Source organism: Apium graveolens, chromosome 7, assembly GCF_009905375.1.
Source record: "Apium graveolens cultivar Ventura chromosome 7, ASM990537v1, whole genome shotgun sequence".
In the NCBI taxonomy this organism is placed as follows: Eukaryota; Viridiplantae; Streptophyta; class Magnoliopsida; order Apiales; family Apiaceae; genus Apium; species Apium graveolens.
In genome coordinates, this window is record NC_133653.1 from 218,531,035 (window position 1) to 218,551,335 (window position 20,301).

Here is a 20,301-nt window from a genome sequence, read left to right on the forward strand (position 1 = left end):
TATATAATATACTCGGGAACATCGACTCTCGGTTTAGAAAATGTTCACCTTTGGGTCCCCTATACTAAGGGTATACGTAACTACTGCTTATCTCTAGTATAGGTATTACGCAACTTATAAGCATTTGAATCAACAATTAGATATCAATATTACGAAACAGGCATGCATATATACTATATCAGCATGCTACAATATATCGCAATATTTGCTAATAACAATCATGCAAATATTTGCTAATAACAATCATGCATTATCACAAGATAATGCATATACATAAATACATCACAACAACAGTATAACGGGTACAAAACTTGCCTGAGTGTTCCCGGATAGACTTAAGCTTAGAGTGGGTCCGATAACCTATGAACAACAACATAAGTCAGAATTAAACCCCGGTCGCTTAAGAAACTAGACTTTAACCAATTGAACCCTAACGTTCGCTTATGGTCACTTCTTACGCTTAACGAATCACATAAGTCGTTCGAGTACCCTCGGCTCCACCATTTTTAATAATTTAATCATTAAGAATTTTAAGGCGATTCTTTCGCGAGTACCCTACCAACTGCCTAATCCACTTTACACAATTGTTTCATACTCCAATTAGTCATTTAAGGGCCTTAACCAAGGTTTCAAACTAAGGTGAGGGGTAATGGTTCGTTCGCGAAACGCCGTTACTTAAAACTGTCATTTCTCCTAAACCGTACATCGGATTCAAGCGAACCACATATCAAAACGAAGCTCATAACATGAACTATCTAAAAATGGTAATGGTCAGAATCTTACAGTGAGTTCACGGGTCCTGACGTTAAGAACTGAAACAGTCTAAGGTAAATCGGGAATTACGACGGCTATATTTACGCGATTACCAAATTTTAAAAAACTCCAATCAATCCACAAATCAACCCAAAATCAACATTACAACCAAAATCCCTCCAAACCTCACTACATCAGTCCATTACTTCATGTTTTATCCAACTCATTCAATCACAACAAAAGCTACTAACCAAACTAAGGTTCATTAACTAATAACCAAGATTCAACCATCAAAATCTTTACAAACTCAACCAAACTTTAAACAAACAAGCATCATGCTTCTCATATACTATATCAATCATAACCATTACTAAATACTCAAAACTAAAGCTAGGGTTTGGAGTTTATACCTTCTTGAAGCTTCTTAACAAGAGTTTTGAATGCCAAAAAGAACCTTGATCCTTGCTTGTATAACCTTAAACTTTCATAAAAATTCAAGAAAACTAAAGTTATTTTTTGAAAGTTACTATTCACCATCTTCTTCCTTGAATTATTTGAAGAGATTCATGAAGAATTGGAAGCTTAAACTCCTAGGATATGCTTATCTAATCATCAAGAAGCTAAGGAAATTACCTTGGATTTGTTTATGGAGTGAAGCTTGAATTTTGCAATTTTTCTTATTTGAAAAAGGGAAAGGGCCGAGAGCTTCATGAAGAAAAGAGAGAAAATGAATTGTTTGCTTGGTGTTTTTGTGTGGTATTTATCTTGGTTACATGGAATTTACCATGGTAACTTTTACTTGGCCTAGAATCATCCAACAAAACACTTCTCCTTGTCATGCTTATGTCACCATGCTTGTGTTATCCTATTGCCAAATGTCTTCTCCTTGGAGTGTGATGATGTCACAATCCTTGGCTTCTTGTACAAGCTTGTCTCTTGGTCTCTTATTTTTTTTACGGTTCGCATAACTTTCGTTCTCGTTCGTCGTTTGAGGGATCATATCCGGGATCTTATTACTTGGGTTCCCCTAAACCTTTCTCAATATTTTATATTCCTTTTATGATCCTCTCTTATAATCCTTGAATTTAAATCCTTTTAATCATGTTACCTTATACTCAATTCTTTCGGTATCTGGTGGATTTTCGGGAAAAATCAAAGTGTTCAAATTTGGATTCTGACGATCTTTACATACACTTATTTACTTTATGGAATACTAATACGATATTAGAATTTCCATAACAGTACTCCTATATAGTGTGGTCTGATAATTTTCCTTAATCAGCATCATCAGCAAAAGTTTATTCACCAGGGTTTCAAAAATTCCAAAAATTGGGGTTATTACATTTGATAAGGAAATGGTTTGAATGGTTTTGTTACAAATAAAAGATGCCATCACTCAAAAGTTTATCTCTTGCTATTATTAGCTCTACCTTCACATTGTTATTCTTATATCTCGATTTATGTTTTGTATTATATTGTATAGCACTTGTTGAGCATTTGGCTCACTACTTGCTTTCACCCTGATATTTCAGCTAGCAGATATGGTTAGATTCAAGCAGACATCGCGTAATATTTGTGATGCCGATGCATATGTTCGAGCTCAGGTATATTAGTGTTCGTTTTGTATGAGGACTCGATATTAAAAATCAGGTTGAAATAGTTAATAGTGTTGGGCTGTTCCAAACCCTAAACTGTAAGATCTTGGATTCAGTTGTATTTACTTTCTTTTGTTATCTATTGTAATAATTTGTATAATATATTGTTAATTCGGGGCGTGGCAGGTTTTTGTATCAGAGCTACGGTTTAGAGTCCCTGGACAGCCCAGATAGGTTATATGATATATGTATAAGTTATAGGATATTATGCGAGCGAGTAGGTTAAGCGAATCTATCACTAATACTCCTCTTAAATATATATCTATGTATTGTTTGTCAGCAAAGGGCGCATTCATCGTCATCCTCTGGGTCGGCTAATACTATTGCTTTCTCTGTGTGCATGTCGACTGACTTTTAGACTGATTGAAGAACGTGTATCCGGACAGCCGAAACTATGAAGGGAAGCTTAAGGAGCAGATGACTGCGAGACTTGAGACTTTGGTTCAGTACGTCAACACTAAGCTTGAGGAGATGCCATCGTACCGAGACCGTACCAGCCAGTATACCCTCCAGATGATTGCGGACGAGCTCCAGAGTATTGTGAAGACGCTTCGAGAGGAGAAGACTACCAAACCCCGTTCTGACGGAGTGGAGCCTTAGTTATTTCCATTATCTACCTTTCATGTTGTTGTATTATCGGACTTTGTAGAATTCCCTGTTGTTTCCTTTAAATAAGCATGTTATTCCTAGATTCAGACTTTATTCTAATCTTGATGTACCTTGACCCTAAAATTTCCATTTTTATGCACTATCATTCCATTTGCTTTCAATTGTTTTACACCTTTATATGCATCACCCTTATTGTTTAATTTAAAAACTCGACCTCATATGTGAACAGAATGTCATGTGACACCCTATCCTCGAATTATCTTATTGTTCATACCTGTTTTAATAAAACTTTTATATCAGGATCATGCCACCCAAAAAGAAGAACCCAACAACCACATCTATCACAGATCATAATATTCTTCGATTACTGGAAACCTTACAACAGCAAACAAATGATATAGCTCAACAACAAAGAACTCTTCAACAATAATTTGAAAACCAAGATAACCGTGAACCACACCAACCACCTGATCCACCGGTACCACCTCGACAAGTTATCACTTTCAAAGCTTATTAGAATGTGAATCCACCTGCATTTCATGATACCACTGACCTAGTAATAGCTAACACATGGATTAAGGAAATGGAAAGAGCTTTTGAATTAGTACAATTAGGGGACGACCAGAAGACACCCTATGCTACTTACTTCCTGAAGGGCGAAGTCATTTATTGGTGTGAGTCAGTGAAAGCTATGGAGGCAAATCAGCAAGTTTCTTGTGAAAGGTTTAAGAAGTTATTTCTGGACAAGTATTACCCTAAGTACATGCAGAATCAGATGGAGCTTAAATTTCTTGAACTAAAGCAAGGGAGTATGACTGTATTGGAGTATGAGAAGAAGTTTACGGAGCTGTCAAGGTTTGTGACAAAGTATACCAACAGTGAGGAGGAAAAAGCAAAGAGATTCCAACAAGGATTAGAGTCTTGGATCAGAGATAGAGTGGCTATATTTGAGCTTGATAATTATGCAGGAGTAGTACAGAAAGCTGCTCTGATTGAGGGTAATGGGATGCAGTCAAAGAAGGAAAGAGATAAAAAGAAGAGGAAGGTTCCATTTTACGGAGAGAAGTTTGAAGCTGGAAGCTCACAAGACAGGAATGTGAAAAGGATTGGATTCCACAAAGGTGGGAATTTTCAGAAGAAGGGAAATTTGAATAAAAGACAAGAATCAAAAGGGAACAACCAGGCAAGCCAAGGGCAAGTTGGAGAAAATGAATTTCAGAGGCCAGAGTGCAAGCCTTGTGGAAAAAGACACCCAGGAGTGTGTAATAGGTTGAACATGACATGTTATAGATGCAACCAGAAGGGACATTTGGCTAACGAGTGTAAGATGCCGAAGCCGGAAGTCACATGCTGCAAGTGTGGAAAGACTGGACACATAGCTAGGGAGTGCAAGTCAACCAGACCAGTCAAAGCTCTGATGAACGTGGCAAGCACCAGTGCAAGTATAACAGCTGAGGTATTGGCATTACCTCCACCACCTACAACAACTCCGCAAGCAACGGCAAGGACATTCGATTTGAAAATGAAGGATGTTGTTCAAAATTGTGAGGTGATAGCGGGTACTCTTTTATTAAATAATGTCGAAGCTAAAGTATTGATTGATTCTGGAGCAACGAGATCTTTTATATCAAAAACTTTTGTTGATAAACTTCAAAGTGATAAAATGACCATGAACGAGGTAGTAAATGTGGTAATTGCGAATCAAGAGAAGATTTCGGTGAGTCAACTCTGTCCTAAGTGTGAGATTGATATCTCGGGATATAAATTTTCAGCCGACTTGATACTTTTCAAGTTCGGGGAGTTCGATATAATCTTAGGCAAGGATTGTTTAGGGAAGAACAACGCTCAGATAAATTGTAAGTTTAAGAAGGTGTACTTAAAGACGGAGAGTGGAGAGAAAGTAGTATTTAAGGGACAGAGGCAAGAGAAACTGTTTCTTATAATCGTTCAGGCTAAGAAGTTGCTTAGGAAAGGTTGTGAGTCGTTCCTAGCTTATGTAGTAGATTCAGAAAGAGACAGCCTCAGCATAGAAGATATTCCCGTAGTCAACAAATTTCCAGATGTATTTCCAGACGAACCACCGGGTTTACCGCTAGATCGACAAATTGAGTTTGAGATCAACTTAGCTCCAAGCACGGAACCAGTTTCGAAGGCCCCATATAGGATGGCACCAGTAGAAAAGAAAGAGTTGGCACGCCAGCTACAAGAATTGTTGGACAAAGGAGTGATAAGGCCAAGTATGTCGCCATGGGGAGCATCTGTTATGTTCGTAAAGAAGAAAGATGGAAGCATGAGGCTATGTATAGATTATCGGGAGTTGAATAAGGTGACGATTAAGAACCGATACCCGCTACCAAGAATAGATGACCTATTTGATCAGTTGAAAGGAGCAAAGTGCTTTTCCAAGATTTACTTAAGATCAGGATACCATCAATTAAAGATCAAAGAAGAAGACATCCCAAAGACAACATTCAGGACAAGATACGGACATTATGAATTCTTAGTAATGCCTTTTAGGTTGACTAATGCTCCGGTAGCATTTATGGATCTGATGAACCGGGTATTTAAGAAGTATTCGGACAAGTTTGTAGTGGTATTTATTGATGACATTCTTATCTATTCAAAGTCGGAAGAAGAACATAAGCAGCATCTGTGGATAGCATTGGATATGCTCCGACAAGAGAAGTTGTATGCCAAGTTTTCTAAGTGTGAGTTTTGGTTAAAGGAGGTTCAATTTTTGGGTCATGTTATTGGAAGTGAAGGAGTTAAAGTAGATCTGACAAATATTGACGCAATTATGAGGTGGGAAAGGCCAAAGATACCTACGAAAGTGCAAAGTTTTCTAGGATTGGCGGGATATTATAGAAGATTTGTCAAAGATTTCTCGAAAATCGCCACGCCGTTGACTAAGTTAACTAGGAAGAATCAAAAGTTCGAATGGAATGCAGAATGTGAGGATAGCTTTCAAGAGTAGAAGCAGAGGTTGGTTACAGCTCCGGTGTTGGTACTACCAGATGATCAAGGAAACTTTGTGATTTTCAGTGATGCTTCACATAAAGGACTGGGTTGTGTGCTAATGCAACACAACAAGGTGATTGTGTATGCGTCAAGACAGTTAAAACCACATGAATTAAAGTACCCTACGCATGACTTGGAACTAGCAGCCATAGTATTTGCACTTAAGATTTGGAGACATTATCTTTACGGAGAAAAGTGTGAGATCTACACGGATCACAAGAGTTTAAATTATATTTTCACTCAGAAAGAGCTCAACATGAGGCAAAGGAGATGGTTGGAATTGATTAAGGACTATGATTGTTCGATAAATTATCATCCTGGAAAGGCGAACGTGGTAGCCGATGCTTTGAGTAGGAAGGAAAGATTGAATATGATAGCAATACCAAAAGAATCGTCTGAAGAGATTAAGAGATTTGAATTGGAACTTTATGATTGTGGAATAGTTGAAGAGGTTTGTCGTATTATGACTTTTCAGCCAACATTATTGGAAAAGATAAAGAAATGTCAGAAAAAAGTAATGCAGCAGGAAAGAAATCAGCTATCCGGGGAAGAGATTGGGACTCAAAGAGATGAGCAAGGTATACTAAGGTTTTCCTCAAGAATTCGGATTCCTCATGTGACTGAATTGAAGAATGAGATATTGCAAGAAGCCCACAATTCAAGATTTTCAATCCATCCAGGAAGCACCAAAATGTACCAAGACTTAAAGCAGAACTATTGGTGGCCAAACATGAAGCGAGAAGTGGTAGAATGGGTTGCGAAGTGTTATACTTGTCAGAAAGTGAAGGCAGAACATCAAAGACCAAGAGGATTAATTCAGCCCCTAAAGATTCCAGAATGGAAATGGGAAAACATTGCAATGGACTTTATAGTGGGATTACCCCGTACGAAATTCGGACATGACGCTATATGGGTTATAGTTGATCGCCTTACGAAGTCGGCGCATTTTCTTCCAATCAACAAGAGGTCTTCTTTGGACAGATTGGTCCATCTGTATGAGCGTGAAATCATATTAAGACACGGCGTGCTCGTATCAATAGTTTCAGACAGAGATCCCTAATTTAACTCGAGATTTTGGAAGCAATTTCAAGAAAGTCTTGGCACGAAGTTAAACATGAGTACGGCGTATCATCCGCAGACTGGCGGTCAAAGTGAAAGGACAATTCAAATAATCAAAGACATGTTGCGTAGTTGTGCAATTGAATTTGTGGGAAGTTGGGACGACCACCTGCCATTGGTAGAATTCTCCTATAATAACAGTTATCACTCCAGTATTGGCATGCCACCATACGAAGCTTTATACGGACGGAAATGCAGATCACCAACTAGATGGGATGAAGTGGGAGAAGGAAAGATTTTAGGCCCAGAATTGGTACAACAATTGCATGAGACAGTCAAATTAATTCAAAAGAGGTTACTTGCTGCTCAAGATAGGCAAAGAAAGTATGTGGATCCAGCGTGCAAGGATGTCAGATTCCAAGTGGGTAAAGCCGTTTTGCTGAAAGTATCATCGAAGAAGGGATTGTCTAGATTTAGCAATAAAGGGAAGTTAGCACCTAGATATATTGGTCCTTTTGAAATTTTGAGTCAAGTGGGGAAGGTGACTTATGAGTTAGCCTTACCGCCTCAGTATCAGCATGTGCATAATGTGTTCCATGTGTCATTGCTTAAGAAGTACAATCCTTATGTCAACCATGTGATAGAATATGAACCTATAGAAATTTAGGCAGACCTGTCATTTGTGGAGCAACCTGTCAAAATACTCGAATGGCAAGCAAAGAGTCTTAGAAATAAGTCGGTGAAGTTACTAAAAGTACTTTGGAGGAACCCCAAGGTCGAAGAGTCAACCTGGGAGTTAGAGTCTGATATGTGTTCCTGGTATCCTCATCTGTTCTCTTAGATTCTGAGGACAGAATCCTTTAAGGGGGAGAGGATGTTACGACCGACATTTTGTGTAATATTATTTGCGAATTTTGTATAATATTTGAATCAATTATAAATATACCTATTTGATTATACACTTGTGTGAATGGAGTTGCTGCATTATAAATTCTTTACTCAGAATATGAATTTTTCAAAGCAATAGTTTTATTAATTGCTCCTATTTTTGATTTATAAAAAATATTCTTTACCATGGAAAATTATCTTTTAAAAATTATTTCATTCACAAATTTCAAAAGTGATCTCATAAAATTTCTAAAAATTTAAGTTATTTTATGGTATAAATTTTATAATTTTTGAACTTTTATTTTATTTTATAAAAATAGATCTTTGAAAATTAGTTGTTAAGTAATTAGAAAATTACATGACTATTCTTGCATGCAAATACCCTCCCATTCAACTAAAGGGCTAAAAAAGACAATTCCAACCCCACTCACTCTCATTCTACTAGCCAATTTACCACTTTGTCCTTGCATGCAAATTTACCTAACTTTAACTAGAAGGTTACTTTTGTCATTTACTAAATCTACTCACTTTTAGTCAAAACAAAGGCATAAAAACAAAAACAAGTATCATAGCACTTCATTTTTCACTCCACCATTCCACCCACTCCTTCCTCCTCCCGTCCCTCTCGGCTCAACCCTCCCTCTCGGCCATCCCATAGCCGAAGCCCCCCATCCCTTTATTTTCTTCATTCTTTCACTCAAACTTTCATCTTATATTCAAGTAATCTTACTCCCTACATGTTGTTCTTATATATTTCAAAAATTTTAGAGTGAGAAGTTTATGTTTTTATCTTGCATGTCATAGTTTTAGTTGGAACTCAAAGTACAATCTTGATTCTCATGGATTTAAGGTTGTATTATTGAGGGAACTACAAGGAATGGTGAAATGCCAAGTCAAGAGAGTGAAGCTCTTGTTTTTAATGGCCATTTCCCTTTCATTTCATTCGGCCATGACCATAAGGGAGCCGAATGAATGGTTCTTAGTGATGTCTTGTTGCCTTGATTCAATTCTTGTATGTTTTTGTGATAATGGTATGAATTTTGTAGTGAAAACTTGATAAAACCCTTTGCATGCAAAGTGATCATTTAGTTATAGCTTATGCTAGGATTGTATGTTGATTTTATGATAAAATTATTGTAGAGTGAAAGGCCCAAGTTAGGTTCAATAGGAATTGGAAGGTTTAGTAGAGGCACATCGAGTTAGGAGGCCAAAATTTGGAGATTTTGTCTAGCGACAAAGTGACTTAAGTAAGTGGAGCGAGATCATCCAAGCCTAGTGATGCAATATGGTGTGTGTGATATTATTTGGTACTTAAATATGGTATGTGAGCATATATGGCTATATGTACTATTATGATTATAAGTTGATTGTAAATTGTGTATATATATAGGCCTAAGTGCCATTGTATTTAAATTTTGGTTTACAAGTCCAGCCTTTCTCAAGGCAAGTGATTCAACCTGCCTTTTTCGTTTACACTATAAGTGTGTGATAACTAGTTCATATATATGATGCGAGTATTTTAATTCACCTTGATAGACATGAACTAAGTGGTTTCGAATCTATATCCGTAGTATATGAAAATGACATGAACCCTCAAGTATTTATTTCAAATAGATTAACTTTACTTGAAGATTGTTGTGCAAGTAAATCAAAAGTCCTATCATGCTAGTATACCCAAGTAATTGTGATGTTGAACCATGTGCAAGTTATACTCAGTAACCTTGTCTTAATACCTAAAAGTCAGTCAATCCTTAACGATTATCCATGATTGTTTCAAAAACTTGATGACTTGTAATTAGTACAGTATATTAATTTTTGTTTTGATATGTTGCACCTTAGGTAAGGATGATCTCCACTAAGTCAATATTGAGTGTAGGAGAGTTAATTCATTAGATCACCTTGGTTGAGGTTTGGTTTGGGTTTTTGGTTGTTGTTGGCTGGGTTTATCAAGTAAGAATCTTGGTGAAAGGAGAGTATTAGTTTCTGCAGAAAATCAGTTTGGTACCTTGAGGTTTAGAGTGAGATTTGACCTTGTCATTATTGTGCACTTTGAGGCCCAAGTCACCAGAAACTAGCACTAGGAGTATAAAATAGGTTTTAGGTGTTTGTTGGAGGTTTGTAAGACGTTTGGTTAGGTGCACGAATGGAAATACCAAATATGTCCAGCAGGGGACAGTTTTGTTGCAACTTAGAAATGGGAAGTTTTGACCATGTCATAGATAGGCCCTCATTAGGCCCTGTTGGGCCTTAGTTATAGAGAGTGTTATAGGAGTTTTTCCAGCCATGTTTCATAGGATTTGAGTTAGAATCATGTGTCATAGGTTAGTTCAAATCAGGACCCTTTTCTGCCCAGAAAAACAGGGGAAGCGTAGACTTTAAGCTTAGGCCTAGGGAGACCCAAGCTAGGCCCTTGAGCCACATCAGGTTTGGGAGTTGGCTTATGATCAGGAGAGTCTAGTGTAAAAGTTTTGGAGGTAAACTTGAAGTGTAAAAGTGTAAAATACACAAGAAACCTTAGATGTCATTCTAAAATTTACCATAATGAGGACATTCACTTACCACATAGTTTTAGAGCACTTAGGAGTAAATTTTTGGTTGACCACCATAGTTTCAAGATAGCATAAAGTCAGTATAGTGAAAGGCCCAAGTTAGGGTCAATAGGAATTGGAAGGTTTAGTAAAGGCACATCGAGTTAGGAGGCCAAAATTTGGAGATTTTGTCTAGCGACCAAGTGACTTAAGTAAGTGGAGCAAGATCATCCAAGACTAGTGTTGCATGTGAGCATATTTGGGTATGTGTACTATTATGATTAGAAGTTGATTGTAAATTGTGTGTATATATATAGGCCTAAGTGCCATTGTATTTAAATTTTGGTTTACAAATAAGTTAATTTGGTAAGAATATATTATAATGAGGTTATTATTATTTGTGTAAGATCTAGAGACGAGGATAAACTTTCCATTAAGGTCGAGTAAAGCTTCCAGTTGCTCCTACCTTCCAGGCAAGTCCAGCCTTTCTCAAGGCAAGTGATTCAACCTGCCTTTTTCGTTTACACTGTAAGTGTGTGATAACTAGTTCATATATATATGCGAGTATTTTAATTCACCTTGATAGACATGAACTAAGTGGTTTCGAATCTATATCCGTAGTATATGAAAATGACATGAACCCTCAAGTATTTATTTCAAGTAGTTTACCTATACTTGAAGATTGCTATGCAAGTAAATCAAAAGTCCTATCATGCTAGTAAACCCAATTAATTGTGATGTTGAACCATGTGCAAGTTATACTCAGTAACCTTATCTTAATACCTAAAAGTCAGTCAATCCTTAACGATTATCCATGATTGTTTCAAAAACTTGATGACTAGTAATTAGTATAGTATGTTAACTTTTGTTTTGCTATGTTGCACCTTAGGTAAGGATGATCTCCACTAAGTCAATATTGAGTGTAGGAGAGTTAATTCATTAGATCACCTTGGTTGAGGTTTGGTTTGGGTTTTTGGTTGTTGTTGGCTGGGTTTGTCAAGTAAGAATCTTGGTGAAAGGAGAGTATTAGTTTCTGCAGAAAATCAGTTTGGTATCCGGAGGTTTAGAGTGAGATTTGACCTTGTCATTATTGTGCACTTTGAGGCCCAAGTCACCAGAAACTAACACTAGGAGTATAAAATAGGTTTTAGGTGTTTGTTGGAGGTTTGTAAGACGTTTGGTTAGGTGCACGAGTGAAAACACCAAATCTGTCCAGCAGGGGATAGTTTTGTTGCAACTTAGAAAAGGGAAGTTTTGACCATGTCATAGGTAGGCCCTTATTAGGCCCTGTTGGGCCTTAGTTATAGAGAGTGTTAGAGGAGTTTTTCCAGCCATATTTCATAGGATTTGAGTTAGAATCATGTGTCATAGGTTAGTTCAAATCAGGACCCTTTTCTGCCCAGAAAAACAGGGGAAGCGTAGACTTTAAGCTTAGGCCTAGGGAGGCCCAAGCTAGGCCCTTTAGCCACATCAGGTTTGGGAGTTGGCCTATGATCAGGAGAGTCTAGTGTAAAAGTTTTGGAGGTAAACTTGAAGTGTAAGAGTGTCAAAGGCACCCAAGAAACCTTATATGTCATTCTAAAATTTACCATAATGTGCACATTCACTTACCACATAGTTTTAGAGCACTTAGGAGTGAAGTTTTCGTTGACCACCATAGTTGCAAGATAGCATAAAGTCAGTAGAGTGAAAGGCCCAAGTTAGGGTCAATAGGAATTGGAAGGTTTAGTAAAGGCACATCGAGTTAGGAGGCCAAAATTTGGAGATTTTGTCTAGCGACCAAGTGACTTAAGTAAGTGGAGCGAGATCATCCAAGCCTAGTGTTCCAATATGGTGTGTGTGATATTATTTGGTACTTAAATATGGCATGTGAGAATATCTGGCTATGTGTACTATTATAATTATAAGTTGATTGTAAATTGTGTGTATATATATAGGCCTAAATGCCATTGTATTTAAATTTTGATTTACGAATAGGTTGATTTGATAAGAATATATTATAATGAGGTTATTATTATTTGTGTAGGATCTAGAGACGAGGGAAAACTTGCCATTAAGGTCGAGTAAAGCTTCAAGTTGCTCCTACCTTCCAGTCAAGTCCAGCCTTTCTCAAGGCAAGTGATTCAGCTTGCCTTTTTCATTTACACTATAAGTGTGTGATAACTAGTTCATATATATGATGCGAGTATTTTAATTCACCTTGATAGACATGAACTAAGTGGTTTCAAATCTATATCCGTAGTATATGAAAATGACATGAACCCTCAAGTATTTATTTCAAGTAGTTTAACTCTACTTGAAGATTGTTATGCAAGTAAATCAAAAGTCCTATCATGCTAGTATACCCAAGTAATTGTGATGTTGAACCATGTGCAAATTATACTCAGTAACCTTATCTTAATACCTAAAAGTCAGTCATTCCTTAACGATTATCCATGATTGTTTGATAACCCTATCTTTACCCTAAAGCATGACACTCTTTTATACCTTGAGTTAATGCTCACCTTCTCTATATTTTAATACCTTTACCTAATTTGGAATCATTAATGCTTATTTCTCTATATTTTTAAATACCTATGTCTTACCTGAAAACATTACGTAGAACCTCGTTTGACCTTGTTCCTTTATACTATCCGATAACCTTGCTAAATCTCACTGTCAAAATCCTTGTATATAGAAACCTTGCAATTCCCTTGATAAAGTATAGTCTAGTTGATCATGGCCTTGAAATTTAGTGGACATTTTCCCTATGCTTCAAAGTTGGTCTAGAACCCTTGATAAAGATGCTCACTGTTTAAGAAATTAACCGTCACCTGGCATCAGTTTTTAATAAAATAAAAAGGTAAAATTTGGATTTCCAGTCCCAAAGGGGAACAAATATTTTCTTTAAATAGTGGATCTGGACTGAGACGCAAGTCCTTTCTGCTCTTAATCTGTAGGCTTAAAAGTTGCCTAGGGATCCCATTAATGTTCTAGAACCCAGCGAGGTTCAGGATTACTTCACGGCTGATCACCGGCAGTAATCCGTAGCGTCATAAAATGGTTTTTGATAAAGAAATGGTTTGAATGGTTTTGTTACAAATAAAAGATGCCATCACTCAAAAGTTTATCTCTTGCTATTATTAGCTCTACCTTCACATTGTTATTCTTATATCTTGATTTATGTTTTGTATTGTATTGTATAGCACTTGTTAAGCATTTGGCTCACTACTTGCTTTCACCTTGATATTTTAGCTACCAGATATGGTTAGATTCAAGCAGACAGTGCGTAAGACTTGTGATGCCGATGCATATGTTCGAGCTCAGGTAGATTAGTGATCGTTTTGTGTGAGGACTCGATATTAGAAATCAGCTTGAAATAGTTAATAGTGTTGGGTTGTTCCAAACCCTAAACTGTAAGATCTTGGATTCAGTTGTATTTACTTTCTTTTGTTATCTATTGTAATAATTTGTATAATATATTGTTAAGTCGGGGCGTGACATGTGTGACCTAACAGTTGTGCGTATTCGTCTTATGAGCGTCGTGAACTTATAAGATAGTGTGTTAATTCTTAATGAAGCGAAAATGAATTTAAAGATTTAGAACTTGCCATTCTAACCTAGGTTCATGTGTTATTGTAATGCATGATTCGTAGGTAATTTTAACCATCTTACTTGCCCTATGTAATCATGATAGATAACTTGTGCATTAAACCGTTATGTTGTCAAATTCTATAGACATATAGGGTCTCAATATAATTGGTGTATATTCAGCTTCTATCTCTTTTGTGGATGTCTGGTAGTATGATATTCGTGCAACGAAAGTTGGTGTTTGTTAGTTTCGTGTTATCTGATTAGTGTCATCACCATTACATGCTAAGGTTAAGAACAAAAATACTATTGAATGAAGTATTTAATGAATTTAGGATCCTATGTTTGTCATATATATTAATTCAACCATTCTTATTATCTTAGCTATAATTGTTAGCTTAATTTAGTTAAAAACAATCTCAATTTGTTAATCGTCTTAGTATTGAATAATAACCATACATTGTTGTATAGGTGCATAAATTAAACATTAACCTAAACCAGTCTCTGTGGGAATGAATCTGATTTATATCTTATACTACTTGCGAACGTGTAGACTTGCGTGTATTTTAGCGCGTGTTTAGGGACTAACAATAAGCAGAGAGAATCTGTAAATCCATTCAAAATAAAATTTCTTCTTCTTTAGACTTCACAGAATCAGAAATCACCATCATTCTTTCAGTGTCAGGAAAAATAGAATTTATATCTTTGAAATCATGAATTGAACTAGGAGTAACAAAAGCAGCTTCCTTGTTAGATTTATCTGATCTATGCTTAGAGACTTGATTTGACTGTGTCTTCTTTTGACTTTAAATTCCAGTTCCAGACTGAACTTTCATTGTATTAACTTTCATAGCATCAGATGTCTCTTTTTTTTCCTTATCACCATCATAATCAGAATTGGTATTTCTCCTCAAAACTTATTCAGGTTGACATTTTGTCTTCTGTGATACTATCTCCCCCTTTTTGGCATCTAGACTCTGTAGTAGAGAGAAAATAGCATCCAACTTGGAATTTTTAGTAATCTAACAAGCTTCCAAAGCTATCAGTTTGTCAGACATTTGATCTTGTTTTGCTTCCAAGCTACACATTCTCTTTAGCAAAGCACTTTGTTTATTTGTACCTCTGATAGCCACAGAAAGATCAACAAGCTCTTCTCTGATTTTAACAGAATCTTCCTTGAATGCAGAGAAAGAAGAATGCAGTCCTTTGACTAAAATTGTACTGGATTTGATAGATGTTTTCATATCAGTATGTGAAACTAAATGAACAGCATGATCAGCTAAAGTTTGAGCAAATTCCATAGATATCTTTTCACTAGGTAATCTCCAGGAATGATTCCATTCATAAGCCCTATGTGGATGTAGAATTGCAGCATGACCAGATGATGAACCAAAAGTGGATAACTTATATGCTTCAAGACCAGCTTTCAAAGCAGCATCATCAGGATTATCATCATCAGAGTCATCAGAATCATCTTGATCACCACAATATCTCGATGGAATATCAGAATTGTTAGAATTAGGAACTATGCCTTTGAGCTTTAAATCAAGATTTGACTTAGAAGACTTAGTTACCTGTGTAAATCCTGTAAGAAAAGAACCATGAGTACCTAAATCTCTCTTTTCTTTTAAAGTGATCTCATCACTTCTCACTCCCCTCATCTCATGACTATCAAGAGTCAGAGCTTCCTCACAAGGATAAACTAAATCTTATATTTCATCTACCTCTCCTTTTACCAGGTAGGGAACCTGCCTCTATGTAATTCCATTTTTCACTAAATCTTTTCTCTTAGTCTGACATGAAAAGCTCATAAAAGTTTGTCCTACAGAAATAAGAGGTGCCTGAGAAGAGTTGACTATGATCATAAGACTAGATGTATTCCTTTATAAAGGGCTAATCATAGTCATATCAGTAGATAAAATAGTGTTTAGAGAATTTGTACCTTGTAGAGTATCAACCATTAGTATAGCCTTGAGTGGTTGTACCAAGATTGCTTCAAACTTGTCTTGAGAAGTGATCAGCACATCTTCGTCAGGAATTGTTTTTGTATCAGAAATGTGCTGCTTGTCAGAAATTGATCCTTTAGTAGAATTCGATACTAAGTCTACAACAGTACTTTGAACTATTGGTTCTTGTGTGACTTGAGGTTTAGAAGCTTCTTCAACCCTTTGAACAGAAGGTTCTTGTGTGCTTCCCTCAAATATAGGATCATGGATAACCGCATCCAATTCAGTAATGTGCTTTTGATGAGCTTCCCTGTCTTGTACTGTCTTCATAATATCATCAACCACATAAATGTGACTTCCTTGAGCAATGTCAGGAATAGTCAGATGTGAGAAAATGCTTGCACCTACACTTTGAGTGGGTGGTTCTTGTGTAGTTGGGGCTTTAACAGGTGCATCTTCACTTTGAGAAGATGGTTCTTGTGTACTATACCCCTTCTGTGGTGATTGAAGTGTGATCTTCTTGGATTGAGAAATAGATGAAGTCTTTGCTTTCCTCTTGATAGACTTCTGTAGATCAACTTCTTTAGCAATTTCAACTTTCTTGGATATTTTTCTTGTAGAAATTGTCTGATCAGGAATTATCATAAACTTGTCAGAAATTGCTTGAGACCTGTTAGGATGTGACAAAGATTTTTTAGGATTTATAGATGATCCAGAGCAATATTAGCCAATACTTGAAGACCATCTGGTTTCTTGTGAATCTTGTCTGCTAACTTCATTAATCTTCATTTCTTATGATTAGCATCTACAACCAAATTTTGATCTTCTCCTGTACTAACACCAGTAACCTCCACTGGTCTAGCAAGCTTCTTAAAAAATAATTGGACCATCACTGTCACTTTCAGAGTGTGATGATTCATTAACTAGTTTAGTACTAGTTCTAACTTTCCTTTTCTTGCTTTCTGCAAGCTTCGTCTTGTGTTTTATCGATGAAATACTTTTCTTCCTCACTCCACCATGTTGCTCCAAAGATATAGGTGAGAGTGAAACAGCCTTTAGAACTGATTTTCTTGGAAACAAATCAGACTTAGCTATAGTCTTTGATTTTACAACCAATTCATTTTGAGAAGAATTAGAGGTGATTTTGTGCTTTAATTTAAGTGAAGAAAAATGAACACTCAGGTCAGGAACAGGATTGGATGTGTCATGTCCCATAGTGCAGGATTTGAAAAAACTATATTTGTCAGGCATTTTGTTAGACAAAAATACCCATAATTCTTGAGATAAACCCGTTTTTCTTCTGAAAGTGTCTTTCCTTTTTGCTAAATCAGTCAAAGATTTAAAATTAATTTAAAAGATCATGAGTAATTCATCATTTTCAAAACTTTCACCAGGTAAAAGATATGTAAAAATCAATTGTAAGAACCTAGTGTAACCAACACCACCAGCTTTATCAGTAAATCGAGCGATCAGGAATTACATAATAGTGTTACCATAATCAAACCTATGACCAAATATCAATGAATAACCTATCTGCAATGATGATAATGGAAGAGCATCAAAATTAGATACCTTATTCAGAAAAGCTCTACTTAGACAATCAAAGAAGAAATTCCATTCTTTCCTGAGCTTTGTTCTAAACATCTCCCGAGCCTTAGTGAAATCAACTGCATGACCAATGTCTCTAACCTATTGAAAGAGTGTCGAAGTGGGAGTCACAACTGAAATCCTGCCATTCAAAGTAGGCAATTTCAAAGCTGCCTCAACCACATTAGCGTTGATCTCATATTCCTGATTTTTGTGTGTGAAGATAATGACCCTTCTCTCAGCATCAACTGTCGAATTTTCCCAAATCTGCATAACCTGTTTAAACCAAATTCTGGGAGCAGTGAAAGCATACCCAATATCGCTTTGGGCTAAGAAATCCTTAATTACTCTGAAAATGTTTAGGAATATCAGTTTCATGAAAAGGGGCTTTGTAATTATTAGCTGGAAAAGTCTTGTGTTTAAACACATACTTAATTGCATAAAACGATGAAACAGACTCAGTGTTAGCCATTCAAAAACTTAGGGTTTGTGCAAAGAGAGTGAAAATCAATATCAAGCAGTTCGTGTATCGTGTGTGTCTTATAAAACAAAGATAATGATTTTAAATCTGTAATAGACTATAAGACCATAATACACATGACATGTGCTGATTGAAGAAAATTAATGATACCAAAATTTATGTTTAATTTTGATAAACATGCACGATTTAAGGAGAATATGTGATACTGTATCGAAAAATTAGCAAACATGCTACCACTTTAAAAACAACTCAATAATGATGCACAAAAATAATTCGCAAATATTTTTAATGTAAATCAAGTATTACTTAGGGAAAAATTATTAAACATAATCATAACATACTCACAACCAATGTCAGAATTACATCATCAGGATTAAATGCATCAGGATCTGACGTGTAGAGGAGAATTTGACATCTCAATTCTTCGCATAATGAACCATACGAAGCTCATGAGTAATTTTTAAAATGTGGCTTCAGGTAAAGTCTTGGTGAAGATATCAGCTATTCTTGATCAGTCGAAAGGAAATGAAGCTCAATTGTTCCTTTACTGACATGCTCCCTGATAAAATGATACCGAATACTGATATATTTTGTGAGTGAGTGTTGTACTTGATTACCTATCACTACAATTGCATTTTGATTATCACCGAAGATAGGAATCTTTGTGTAAGATAATCCATAGTCCATTAGCTGATTGCGAATCCAAAGAATCTGAGCACAGCAACTGCCAGCAGCAATGTATTCAGCTTTAGCCGTTGATGTAGAGATTGATTTTTGTTTCTTGCTCTGCCAAGTGACCAACCTGTTAGGAATGTATGTGCATTAGTTTGATGATATGTTTAACAAAATACTTAAGTAGAAATTTAGTGTCTGTAGCCTCAACGGATAAGACCACTTTGGCTATCCGTTGATGGTGTAGCTTTACTTAGAAATAAGTCTAGTGTTGTAGCATATTTCAGTCTCTGTATTTAAAATGTAATACTTGGAAGTTGAGAGAAACTATGAGTCATGTTGACTACTAGATGATATGCAGATAGGAAGGCCAATTGTAAATACTTCATGCCTTGTAATTTTGTATAAGTGAAGTGGTATCAACGGATGACTTAAAGACCTTCAACGGATAAGAAGCTAAGCTTCAACGGATGTCTCTGAAGCTTCAACGAATAACATCCTTCAACGGATAAGTGCATCAACGGATGAAAGCTTCAACGGATGTTCTGATGATTAGCCATTGATAAGGGGTAGTTGTACGTACAAACAGAGGCACATGGGTTGATAGAGATAACTGAGATGTGGTAGCCGAATTTCAGGAACAACAGAAAAAGCAGCCGTTCTTCTTCAGTACAAAGATGCAATAGTCAACAAAGTACTGGAGTGAACAGGAAAAGAAGCAAGTGAAGAACTTATTTTATTACTGTATTTTAATATTGTTCTTAACTTGTACACTTGGCAATATATAAGCCAAGTAGAAGCTAGTAATTAGATGTGAGATTTTCCAGAGCTGTTTAGAAAAATATTGAGAGAAAATTCATCTAGTTTGTACTAGGATGCAGCTGTGATCAACATTGTTTAATCACAGATTTTCTAAAATACCATCTCTGGTGGAACAACGAATCCACCAGAAAAGTTTTTAAGTTCTGTTGTGTTCTTTACATTTGTGCTTGAATTTATATCTGTCTGTATTAGCTTAAAGCAATTCACACACTTGTTCTTCTTGAACACACAACTTTCATAAACTGCTCAAAACTTGAAAAAGTTTTGAGATTTACATTCAACCCCCCTTCTGTAAATCTCATTGTTAGTCCACTAGGAATAACAATTGGTATCAGAGCAGGCTCTTGACATACAAAGAGTTTAAAGATCTTGGAATCTAACAAAGATGAGTAAGAAGGATATTGGAGTAAAGATCCCAGTTCTTGACAAAGACAGTTATCACCATTGGAAGGTGAAAATGCACCTTCATCTACTCTCCCAAGATGAAGGTTATGTAAACTGCATTGAGAATGGTCCTCACATTCCCCACAAAGTAGCAACAGTTGCTACAGCCACAGTTGCTGTTGGTCAATCCATTCCAAAACCTAGAGCAGAATGGACAATGGAAGACACAGAAGAAGTCCACAAGGACAAGAAGGCTATGAACATTTTGTTTAATGGTCTTAACATGGATATGTTTGATAATGTGATAAATTGCACAACTGCCAAAGAGG